General features: G+C 40.3%; 1 protein-coding gene across 2 annotated transcripts in view; it reads right to left on the bottom strand.

The window, feature by feature from the left end:
• The window catches only part of LOC150091211 (hemocytin-like), a 1,750,539-nt gene that overhangs the window by 1,683,690 nt on the left and 53,334 nt on the right, over positions 1 to 13,515 (bottom strand). The window lies entirely within an intron of this gene.

Raw genomic sequence — 13,515 nt, forward strand, 5'->3', positions numbered from 1 at the left:
AGTAATTATACAGTCACCTTTAGGAAATTACTAAGTACAGTACAATAAAACCCTACATTTGCAATTTTCTGCAGACTGACAAAAAAAAATGCAGACTGCAGGGAAGTGGAAATTCTGGAAAATGAAAACATAAAGTTGATTTTTTTTCTAAAATTCCTTTAATACACTGAATATAATCAGGTCATAAAAACAATATTTAAAAAGAGTTCACTTGTAATGTATACACATAAAAGTGTACATTATCTTTTTTTTTTTTCACAAGAATCTATTAAAAAAAAAAAATGAAATATCTGTACAGTTCATTATATGAAGTTAGGTGGAGTAACAATATCCTTCTAAGTGTTCTGCTGCCAGCACACAATTCCAAATTGCATTGTTACTACAATGATCTTATCCCTCATAACAGAATGAACTTTGCATATCACAAAGAGTTATCCTAGCATTGTAATACATTTTACAAATGTCATCATCAAAAGGTTAAACTTTATTTAAAAATATGAGACACTGCTTAACAGGCTGTTTTAATTTAGGAATAAAAATCTTAACAGAGCCTCTAAAAAAGAGAGGAGAAAACAGCAAAACAATTAGCCTCAGCATTAGTATAGACGTATGGTGCAAGAAAGCAAGCTTATACAGCATCAGCTAAAAAATAAAAAAAAAACCACTTCCACTTCACCCCTCTGTTCGTTCAAAATACCTGTCCAGCTGAGCCTTAAACTTATTTAGGCTATCAACCTCTGCCACAAGGGATGGGAGTCTGTTCCACCAACCAACCACCCGCTGGCTAAAGGCAAATTTCCGCACGTCTATCCTACATCTGTCTTTCCTCAATTTGAATTTATGCCCTCTCAGGTGATTTTTCTGAGCTAGAGGAAGAATCCCATCAGCATTGAGCATGCTTAAACCATTCAAGGCTTTATACACCTCTATCAGATCACCTCGCTGGTGCCTAGTCTCCAGACACTGTAATTTGCAAAACTTAAGCCTTTTTTCGTAAGAGCACCCCTTTGTTCCATTCACTAGTCTTGTTGCCCTTCTCTGTACTCGTTCCAGCAGCTCTACATCCTTCTTGAAATGAGGCCTCCAGACCTGTATACAGTACTCTAGGTGTGGCCTGACCATTGCCTTATACAATGGAATAATCACCTCCTTATCCCTGCTGGAAAAATTCCTGTATATCATTGACAATACTCCATGAGCTACTCTTGCAGCCCGTCTGCACTGCTCAGAGAACTTCATATCTGCCTGAACAACCACCCCCAAGTCCCTTTCATTCTCTACCACTGTCAATGCAGTACCACAGAGTTGATACGTTGCTCTGGGGTTGCTGTTTCCCATGTGTAGTACTTTACATTTGTCAATGTTAAACTTCATTTGCCACCTCTCAGCCCATCTGCTCAACCTTTCCAGATCCTGTTGCAGCAGCATAGTGTCAGTAGTGTCCTTGACAACCCTGCCAACCTTTGTATCATCTGCAAACTTGGACATTAAGCTTGATATACCATCATTAATATCATTTATAAATACAGAAAACAATAATGGACCCAACACTGAGCCCTGAGGGACTCCACTAATAACATTAGTCCACGATGAGCAGTGTCCATTGACCACTCTCTGTCTTCTCCCCCTCAACCACCCCTTTATCCATAGCAGCAATTTGCCTCCAATGTCACACTGCTCCAATTTGTGTAGCAGTCTTCCATGTGCAACAGTATCAAAAGCCTTTCTAAGATCCAAGTATATAATATCAAAGTTATTCCCTGCATCCAGTTCTTTTGTGACTGCATCATAGTATCCAATCAAGTTGGTCAGGCAAGACTTCCCCTTAACAAAACCATGCTGTGTCTGAGCTATAACTGAAGTCTTGTCTAAATGATCTTGCAGTGCTTCTTTAACCAGTGCCTCCATTAATTTTCCTGGAACAGAAGTTAAGCTCACAGGTCTATAATTACTTGTGTCAGCCTTTGATCCTCCTTTGTGAATTGGGGTCACATTTGCACATTTCCAGTTTATGGGTACCTCCCCTGAGTCCAAGGAAGCTCTCATAATTATGGCTAAGGGTTTGCTTACTTCCTTTGCTGCTTCCTTTAATATAACTGGATAGATCCCATCCACCCCGGGTGCCTTTCTTGTGTTTATCTTCAACAGTTTCTCCTCCACTTTACTCCCAGTTATTTCAAGATTCTGTAGCTTACTGCTAGAGTTGAATACACCTCTGGCATTCCCCTTGCTGAATAACTCCTCATGTGTGAATGTCGATGCAAAATATTCATTTAGTTTGTTAGCCACCTGAGCAGGATCATCAACAGTTGTCCCATCAATATCAAGTGGACCAATCTGATTCATCCCCTTCCTTCTAGAGTTAACATAAGTAAAGAACTCTTTGCTGTTTTTCTTTGCATCCCTTGCCAAGGATTTCTCGTAATCTGCCTTCGCCTGCCTAACCTCCTTTGTAACTTGGTTGCATATCAACTTGTATCTATCATAGGCTTCTGTGTCATGTGTTAATTTGTAAGTATCCCATGCATTTTTCTTCTCTGCCATATGCCTCATTAGTTCATCTGACATCCATTTTGGCCTAAACCTTGAACAATATTTCTTAGTTGGTATGTAAAGCCTAGTAGCTTCCAAGATAAGTTCTTTGAATGCTTCCCATTTTGAATTTGCTGTTGGTAACATCATCAGTTGGTCCCACTGTATAGAATTTAAATACTGTCTCAGTCCATCGTAGTCGCCTTTACGGAAGCAATAACCCTTCCCTTTACCTCTAATGGTAGTTACCTCTTTGAGTAAATCCCACTTCAGCACACTGTGATCACTGCCACCTAGTGGTTCATTTATCTGCAGATTCCTAATGCATGAAGAATCACTGCTGATAATCAAATCAAGAGTATTCCTCCCTCTAGTTGCCTCCCGAACATGCTGATGTAGAAAACAATCATCCAACAAATCCACAAAAGCCCTGCTAGTGTGTGAGTAACCAGCCCCCAAATTCCAGTCAATATCTGGGAAATTAAAATCTCCCATTATAAGACACTCTGATTTACTGGCCCACTCTATTTCCCTGTACAGTTCCTTATTATACTCATCAGAGTCATTAGGCCTATAGCACACTCCTACTCTCAATTTTGATCTCCCAATGCTTATGTCACACCAAACTGACTCAACACTGCACTGTCCAGCGATGTCGACTGGCTTCACTTCCTAGGTTTTTATGTGTTTCTTAACTAATAGCATAACCCTTCCCCCCTTCCTATCCTGTCTATCCTTTCTGTAGACGTTGTACTCCCCAAATTGCAGTTCTGCATCCCTTATATCTGTGTGACACTACGTCTCTGATATCCCAACAATATCTGCCTTTGATGTTTTGAGCAATACCTCAAATTCATCAAATTTATTTACTAAACTCCTAGCATTGGTGTACACGCAAGTATACCTGCACCTGTTTCTATTCTTAGCTACCCTAACACAACCCATGTGTTTACTTGTACCGCAATGGCTCCCAGCAGTCTCTGAAATACCATGCATCTTGTTTTTCAGGCTTCTGCTCATTCTAATAGAAGCAGTGCAAGAATCTCTTTCACCTCTGCCAGTGGCTACTGTCAATCTATTGGTCTTTGTCTCCCCCCAAGCTAGCAGTTTTCCGACCCACCTAACACTGCCTCGATAGCATCAGCAAATATTCTTGCACCCTTTCTATTTAAGTGTATCCCATCCCTGTAGAAGCAATCTCTCCTGTTAACAAGTACAGTCCAGGCTGAAAAAAATTCTACCCCTTGAGCCTTGCACAATCTTTCCAGGGCCGAATTGATCGACAAGGCTCTCATCATATACTCCCTCCTATCGTGTCTGGGCAGAATTGCAGACACTTTCAATTTCAACCCTAATTCTCGGCTTTTGTTCAACAGTGACCTGTACTTGTTAAATAATTCTGCCGGTCTCCTACTCTTAATATTATTAGTGCCAACGTGTACAACTATATCACCTTTTGTGCCCTTAAAAGATGATATTCGCTCTACAACGTCATCAACCTTTGCCCCTGGCAGACATACCCTGGTCCTGTTCCACCTATCTTTTTTTACAAAGCATGTTCCCCGTTTCCCTGACAATAGAGTCACCAACAACTACTAGTTCCTTCGGGACCAGTGCATTCTGCCTTGGGGGTTGTCTCTGTGTCACGCGATGCCCAAGTGCAAGCTCTGGCGTTGATGTGGGCAGCTGAGAGCTTGATGGGCCCCTCAATTTAGTTTCTTCGAGGGCATCCACCCTGTCCTTCAAGCTCTCATATAGGCCCACAAGAACGCCGAGTTGTTGCCTGATATAGCATTGAGCTTGCTCAAACCATTCAAGACCTTATACACCTCAATCAGATCACCTCACAGGTGCCTAGTCTCTACATACTGTAATTTACAAAACTTAAGCATTTCTTCGTAAGAGAAACCTTTGTTCCATTCACTAATCTTGTTCATCTTCTCTGTACTTGTTACAGCAGCTCTACATCCTTCCTAAAATGAAGCCACCAGATCTGTATACAGTACTCAAGGTGTGGCCTGACCATTGCCTTATACAAGAGGATGATCACCTCCTTATCCCTGATAGAAAAATTCCAGTATATCATTGACAAGACAACATGAGCTACTCTAGCAGACTGTCTGCACTGCTCAGAAAACTTCATATCTGACTACACAATTACCCCCAGGTCCTTTTTATTTTTCTACCACTCTGAGTGTAGTACCACACAGGATATGTTACTCTGGAGTTACTGCTATCCATATGCAGTACTTCACATTTGTCAATGTTAAACTTAAGTTGACACCTCTCAAGCCATCTCAACCTTTCTAGATCCTGTGGCAGTATCATACTGTCATTACTCTCATTAATAACCCCGCCAACTTTTGTACCGTCTGTAAACTTAGACATTAAGCTTGATATACCTTCATCAATATCATTAATAAATACAGAAAACAACAATGGACCCGACAATGGACCCAACACTGAACCCTGAGAGACTACACTAATAATATTATTCCACGAACAGCAGTGTCCATTGATTACCACTATCTGTCTTCTCCCACTCATTCATCCCCTTATCCATTGCAGCAATTTGCCCTTAAGGCTATACTGCTCCAATTTGTACAGTAGTCTTCCATGTTTGTTTGTTTGTTATTTGGTTTTTTAGGAGCATTAGCAACTAAGGCCATATTGCTCCGAGAATATGCAGTGGTCATTCACTGACCTTTCCGCATCCTCTGTATTTGGTGGTGACGGGCTCGAACCACGGTCTAATCAAGAAGCATGTGCTACACACTGCTCCTTCCCACCTGGCTACGGAGACGTCAGTCTTCGATGTGCAACAGTATCAAAAGCTTTCCTAAGATCCAAGTATATGATATCAAAATTATTTCTTGCATCCAGTTCCTTTGTGACCACATCATAGAATCCAATAAAATTGGTGAGACAACACTTCCCCTAAACAAACCTATGCTGTGTCCGAACTATAACTGAAGTCTTGTCTAGATGATCCTGCAGTGCTTCTTTAGCATTAGCATTAGCATTAGCAGAGACATATGATGCAAGAAAGCAAGCTTATGCAGCATCAGCCAAAAAAAAAAAAAAAAAAACCACTTCCATTTCACCCATCGGTTCATTCGAAATACCTGTCCAGCTGAGCCTTAAATTTATTTAGGCTATCAACTTCCACAACAAGGGATGGAAGTCTGTTCCGCCAACCAACTACACGCTGGCTAAAGGCAAATTTCCGCACGTCTATCCTACATCTGTCTTTCCTCAATCTGAATTTATGCCCTCTCAGGTGATTATTCTGAGCAAGAGGAAGAATCCCATCGGCATTGAGCATGCTCAAGCCATTCAAGGCTTTATACACCTCTATCAGATCACCTCGCCAGTGCCTAGTCTCCAGACACTGTAATTTGCAAAACTTAAGCCTTTCTTCATAAGAGCAACCCTTTGTTCCATTCACTAATCTTGTTGCCCTTCTCTGTACTCGTTCCAGCAGCTCTACATCCTTCTTGAAATGAGGGTTCCAGATCTGTATACAGTAATCAAGGTGTGGCTGGACCACTGCCTTATACAAGGGAATAATGACCTCCTTATCCCTGCTAGAAAAATTCCTGTATATCATTGACAAGACACCACAGCTACGCTTGCAGCCCATCTGCACTGCTCAGAGACCTTCATATCTGCCTGCACCACCATCCCCAGGTCCCTTTCATTCTCTACCACTGTCAGGGATTGTTGTTTCCCATATGTAGTACTTTATGTTTGTCAATGTTAAACTTCATTTGCCACCTCTCAGCCCATCTGCTCAACCTTTCCAGATCCTGTTGCAGCAGCATAGCATAAGTAGTGTCCTTAACAACCCTGCCAACCTTTGTATCGTCTGCAAACTTGGACATTAAGCTTGATACACCATCATCAATATCATTTATAAATACAGAAAACAATAATGAACCCAACACTGAACCCTGAGGGACTCCACTAATACCATTAGTCCACGATGAGCAGTGTCCATTGATTACCACTTTCTGTCTTCTGTACCTCAACTATCCCTCTATCCATAGCAGCAATTTGCCGAAATTTGCAAAATACTCATTTAATTTGTTAGCCACCTGAGCAGGATCCTCAACTATTGAACCATCAATTGCCTTGTCGATCAATTCGGCCCTGGAAAGATTGTGCAAGGCTCAAGGGGTAGAATTTTTTTCAGCCTGGTCTGTACTTTTTAACAGGAGAAACTGCTACTACAGGGATGGGATACACTTAAATAGAAAGGGTGCAAGAATATTTGCTGATGCTATCGAGGCAGTGTTAGGTGGGTCGGAAAACTGCTAGCTTGAGGGGGGGGGGGATTCAAGGACTAATAGATTAACATTAATCACTGGCAGAGGTGAAAGTGATTCTTGCACTGCTTCTACTGGAATGAGCAGCAGCCTGGAAAACAAGATGCAGGATATTTCAGAGACTGCTGGGAGTCATTGCGGTACAAGTAAACACATGGGTTGTGTTCGGGTACGCTAGGAATAGGAACAGGTGCATGTATACTTGTGTGTACACTAATGCTAGGAGTTTTGTAAATAAATTTGATGAATTTGAAGTATTGCTCAAAACATCAAAGGCAGATATTGTTGGGATATCAGAGACGTGGTATCACACAGATATAAGGAAAGCAGAACTGGAATTTGGGGAGTACAATGTGTACAGAAAGGATACACAGGATAGGAAGGGAGGAGGGGTTATGCTATTAGTTAAGAAACACATAAAATCCAAGGAAGTGAAGCCAGTCTGCATTATAGTATCCAATCAAATTGGTCAGGCAAGACTTTTCCTTAACAAAATTATGCTGTGTCCGAGCTATAACTGGTCTTGTCTAGATGATCCTGCAGTGCTTCTTTAATCAGTGCCTCCATTAATTTCCCCAGAACAAATAAACAGGACTGTAATTATTTGCATCACCCTTTGTCCTCCTTTGTGAATTGGGGTCACATTTGTACAACTCCAGTCCATGGGGTCCTTCCTTGGTCCTCCCCTGAGTCCAAGGAAGCTCTCATAATTATTACTAAGGATTTGCTTACTTCCTTTGACACTTACTTTAATATAACTGGATAGATCCCATCCTTTATAAATGCATAATTTATATGCATCCCATGCATTTTTCTTCTCTGTTACGAGTTTCATTAGTTCATTAGTTCATTATGAAGTTTTCTGAGCAATGCAGACAGGCTGCCAGGGCAGGTCATGGGGTTTTGTCAATGATATATAGGAATTTTGCTAGCAGGGAGAAGGAGATGATTGTCCCTCTGTATAAGGCAATGGTCCTAAACCTTGAGTACTGCGTACAGGTCTGGAGGCCTCATTTTAGAAAGGATGTAGATTTACTTGAGCGTGTACAGAGAAGGGCAACAAGATTGGTGAGGGGAATGAAGGGATCCTCTTACCAAGAGAGGCTTAAGTTCTGCAAATTGCAGTGGCTGGAGACTAGGCACCTGTGCGGTGATCTGATTGAGGTATATAAGGCCTTGAATGGGTTGAGCACGCTGAATTCTGATGGGATCCTTCCACTTGTTCAGATTACGAACCTAAGGGGGCATAAATTCAAATTAAGAAAAGACAGATGTAGAATAGATGTGCGGAAATTTGCCTTTAGCCAGCGGGTGGTTAATTGCTGAAACAAACTTCAATCTGTCGTTGTGGAAGTTGACAGGTTAAATAAATTTAAGGAGGAACTGGACAGGCATTTGGAGGGAATGGTGTGATTTTTTTTTTTTTTTTTTGGCTGATACTGCAAAAGCTCATACACTTGCTTTCTTGCATCACATGCTACTACTACTACTACTACCCCAGGTGTTTTCCTTAGATTTAACTTCAACAATTTTTTCTCCACTTTGCTCTCAGTTATTACAAAATCATTTAGGTCACTGCCAGAGTTTAATAAATCTCTGGCATTCCCCTCCATGAATAACACCTCATGTGTGAATGTAGAATGCAAAATACAGGCACTCCCCGACTTACATATGGGTTGCATTCCACAGAACTCTAGGTAAGTCGAATTTTATGTAAGTAGGAATTTCCCTAAATGCTTATGCAGCACTCGCAACTATGCACACTGAATTTGATTGAAGCAAAAACATTCTGTTTTTGCTTCAAAAAAAAAGAATTATTTAGTCACTTTCCTTACCTCATGCACAGGAAAAATTACAAAAGTGTACAAAATTACAAAAATTTCAAAATTATAAAATTACAAAAAGAGAGAGAGGAGACAGGTGACAGGAGACATCAGCAAGTTTTAAATTTCGAGCATCATTGCCAGAATTATCTCTCCAGCTGATAAGCACGCTGCTGCGGAAGTTGAGGACCATGTAGATTTAGAAGGGGTTTTTTCCAAGACATCACAAAATTTCTCTGCAGCTGCAGAATCGCCACTGGAAACTTCACCGCATACTTTAATGTTTTGGAAACCAGCGTAATGCTTGAACCTATTAAACCACCTGTTGCTTGCCACGAACTTGGCTTGGTGTTTGCCGTACTTACTTCTGAATCTGATTTTCCATCCATATTATTAATAGCTTTTCCATCTTCGATATAGCACCTAAATGCTGTTTTCAGATCACTGTTAATCTTAAATGCGTTGACCTTTTGATATGTTGTTTTATACGTGTACTGTCCTTTAAAATAGTATTCACTGTTGAAGCAGTGAGACCTAATTCCCTTGCAACAAATGACAAACTTTATCCTGCTTCATACTTAATCATTTTCATCTTCATTTCTAAATCAATTTTGTTTCTTTTCCTAGAACAGCAAGGACTTGCACTTTCCATTGGTCCCTTTCTCTTCACCATTGTGTAAATAGGAATGAAGAGAAGATTCAGAAAGTTTATTTCTGTTTTTTATGCAATTGAAGATTTTAGTGAAAGGGAACTCATTTCACCATAATGCCATAATGTAAAACCCCACAGAATTCCAGTTATCAGTATTATTGCAAATGCAATAAGATTGAGGTTACTACCCATTTCTAACAGATTGTGCTAACAGAAAAGCCCAATAAACCGGAAAATGCAAATTGTTTTTATTATTTTATGGTAGTGACCTCCAGAAATGTGTTTTAGAAAAATATCACAAAGGCATTCAAAATTGATTCTTATAATGCAATCATATGATAACAATGAAAGTGTAGAGCAATTACCATTATAAAAATGACCTTTTAGAGAGATAAATAGCTTAGTTATATAGCAAAAATTTCAACTTCCAAGGTCTTGGAACGAATTACCAAAAAAAAAAAAAAATGTGTTATTGGGTACAGATTACAATATTTCCATGATATCTGCACTTATTTATATGGGATGCAAAATATGTTTCCATGATTTTTTTTTAAGTTTGCACCAGCCAGAAAAAATATACATAAAGTCAAGTATTACATAAGCAAGGGAGTGCCTCTATCATTCAGTTTGTTAGCTACCTAAGCAAGATCGTCAACAAGTGAACCATCAACATCAAGTGGACCAATCTGATTCATCAACTTCCTTCTAGAGTTTACATAAGTAAAGAACTCTTTGCTGTTTTTCTTTGCATCCTTAGCGAAAGATTTCTCGTAATCTGCTTTTGCCTGCCTAACCTCCTTTGTGACTTGATTACAGACCACCTTATATCTACCCATAGGCTTCTGTGTCACCTGATAATTTATATGTATCCCATGCATTTTTCATCTCCGCCATGTGTCTCATTAGTTCGTCTAACATCAATTTAGCCCTAAACCTTGAACAATATTTCTTAGTTCGTATGAAAAGCCTAGTAGCTTCCAATATTAGTTCTTTGAATGCTTCCCATTTAGAATTTGCTGTTGGTAACATCATCAGTTGGCCCCAGTGTATATAATTTAAAAACGCTCTCGGACCCCTGTAGTCACCTTTACGAAAGCAAAAACCCTTCCTTTTACCCCTAATGGTAGTTACATCTTTGAGTAAATCTCACATCAGCATACTGATCACTGCCACCTAGTGGGTCCTTTATCTGCAGATTCTTAATGCATGAAGAATCACTACTGATAATCAGAGCAAGAGTATTACTCCCTCTGGTTGCCTATCAAACATGCCACTGTAGAAAACAATCATCCAATAAATCCACAAAAGCCTTGCTGGTGTGCGAGTGATCAACCACAAGTTCCAGTCAATATCTGGGAAGTTAAAATAAATTTCTGTTTATACTCCAGCACGACATCCAAGTCAATAGAGTTTACAATAAATCGCTAATATATATATTTATCGTATTTAGTAGTCACGGGCTTGAATCCCAGTCCACTCAAGGAATGCGTGCTATGCACTCTCGCTCCTGACTACTGGGCTACGTCAAATCCCCCATTAAAAGACAATCTGATTTACTGGCCCACTCTATTTCTCTGTACAGTTGTTCATTATATTCCTCAGAGTCACTGGCCTAAAACACACTCCTACTCTCAATTTTGCTTACCCAGTGCTTATGTTACACCAAACTGATTCAACATTGCACTGTCCACCCTGTAAACTGAATGCACTTCCTTAGATTTTATGTGTTTCTTAACTAAAAGCATAACTCCCTCCTCCCTTCCTATCCTTTCTGTACACATTGTACTCCCCAAACTACAATTCTGCATTCCTTATATCTGTGTGACACCATGTTGCTGATATCCCAACAATATGTTGGGATATCAGCAACATGGGATATCTGCCTTTGATGGTTTGACCAGCACCTCATATTCAACAAATTTATTTACTAAACTCCTAGCATTGGTGTATGCACAAATATACATGTACCTGTTCTTATTCTTAGCTACCCTAACATAGCCCATGTATTTACTTGTTCCACTATGACTCCCAGCAGTCTCTGAAATCACCAGCACCTTGTTTTCCAGGCTGTTTTCCATTATTGAAATGAAATTCAAAACAATAAATTTTTCAAAAATTTAATATGAAATGGGCACCTGAGGAAACTCCTTGTAAAGACAAAGTTTGTTCTGCTGTGAATAATAAGATTATTCCATTAACTATACTCTGTTCATTGTAATTTTAATCTTAATATAAAGAAATATACTGTCCATTCAAAACATTATGACCACCTTAACACAGTATGTCCTTGTAAGCAGGGCCATGCAAAGGTACCTGGAGGCCTGGATGCAAAATGGATTAAGATGCCTCTTTTATTTATGTTGAGACTGCAATGGCTCCCTCGATCAGTTACTCTGGTGAGGTGCATCCAATGCATCCTCCCCATTTGCACAGCCCAGACCATCAATACTGCTGACACACAGTGAGCATAAACTCTATAAGGCCTTTGAATGTTGCAGAGGGTATGTTGTTAGCATTAGCATTAGTAGAGGTTGCAAGAAATTTGATGCAAGAAAGCAAGCTTATGCAGCATCAGCCAAAAAAAAAAAAAAACCCACTTCCACTTCACCCCTCTGTTCGTTCAAAATACCTGTCCAGCTGAGCCTTAAACTTATTTAGGCTATCAACCTCCACCACAAGGGATGGCAGTCTGTTCCACCAACCAACCACCCGCTGGCTAAAGGCAAATTTCCGCACGTCTATCCTACATCTGTCTTTCCTCAATTTGAATTTATGCCCTCTCAGGTGATTTTTCTGAGCTAGAGGAAGAATCCCATCAGCATTGAGCATGCTTAAACCATTCAAGGCTTTATACACCTCTATCAGATCACCTCGCTGGTGCCTAGTCTCCAGATACTGTAATTTGCAAAACTTAAGCCTTTCTTCGTAAGAGCACCCCTTTGTTCCATTCACTAATCTTGTTGCCCTTCTCTGTACTCGTTCCAGCAGCTCTACATCCTTCTTGAAATGAGGCCTCCAGACCTGTATACAGTACTCTAGGTGTGGCCTGACCATTGCCTTATACAATGGAATAATCACCTCCTTATCCCTGCTGGAAAAATTCCTGTATATCATTGACAATACTCCATTAGCTACTCTTGCAGCCTGTCTGCACTGATCAGAGAACTTCATATCTGCCTGCACAACCACCCCCAAGTCCCTTTCGTTCTCTACCACTGTCAGTGTAGTACCACAGAGTTGATACGTTGCTCTGGGGTTGCTGTTTCCCATGTGTAGTACTTTACATTTTTCAATGTTAAACTTCATTTGCCACCTCTCAGCCCATCTGCTCAACCTTCCAGATCCTGTTGCAGCAGCATAGTGTCAGTAGTGTCCTTGACAACCCTGCCAACCTTTGTATCATCTGCAAACTTGGACATTAAGCTTGATATACCATCATCAATATCATTTATAAATACAGAAAACAATAATGGACCCAACACTGAGCCCTGAGGGACTCCACTAATAACATTAGCCCACGATGAGCAGTGTCCATTGATTACCACTCTCTGTCTTCTCCCCCTCAACCACTCCTTTATCCATAGCAGCAATTTGCCTCCAATGTCACACTGCTCCAATTTGTGTAGCAGTCTTCCATGTGCAACAGTATCAAAAGCCTTTCTAAGATCCAAGTATATAATATCAAAGTTATTCCCTGCATCCAGTTCTTTTGTGACTGCATCATAGTATCCAATCAAGTTAGTCAGGCAAGACTTCCCCTTAACAAAACCATGCTGTGTCTGAGCTATAACTGAAGTCTTGTCTAAATGATCCTGCAGTGCTTCTTTAACCAGTGCCTCCATTAATTTTCCTGGAACAGAAGTTAAGCTCACAGGTCTATAATTACTTGTGTCAGCCTTTGATCCTCCTTTGTGAATTGGGGTCACATTTGCACATTTCCAGTCTATGGGTACCTCCCCTGAGTCCAAGGAAGCTCTCATAATTATGGCTAAGGGTTTGCTTACTTCCTTTGCTGCCTCCTTTAATATAACTGGATAGATCCCATCCACCCCGGGTGCCTTTCTTGTGTTTATCTTCAACAGTTTCTCCTCCACTTTACTCCCAGTTATTTCAAGATTCTGTAGCTTACTGCTAGAGTTGAATACACCTCTGGCTTTCCCCTTGCTGAATAACTCCTCAT

The sequence above is a fragment of the Mastigoproctus giganteus genome, chromosome 1 (assembly GCF_048544385.1).
Source record: "Mastigoproctus giganteus isolate SK-2022 chromosome 1, ASM4854438v1, whole genome shotgun sequence".
Taxonomy (NCBI): Eukaryota; Metazoa; Arthropoda; class Arachnida; order Uropygi; family Thelyphonidae; genus Mastigoproctus; species Mastigoproctus giganteus.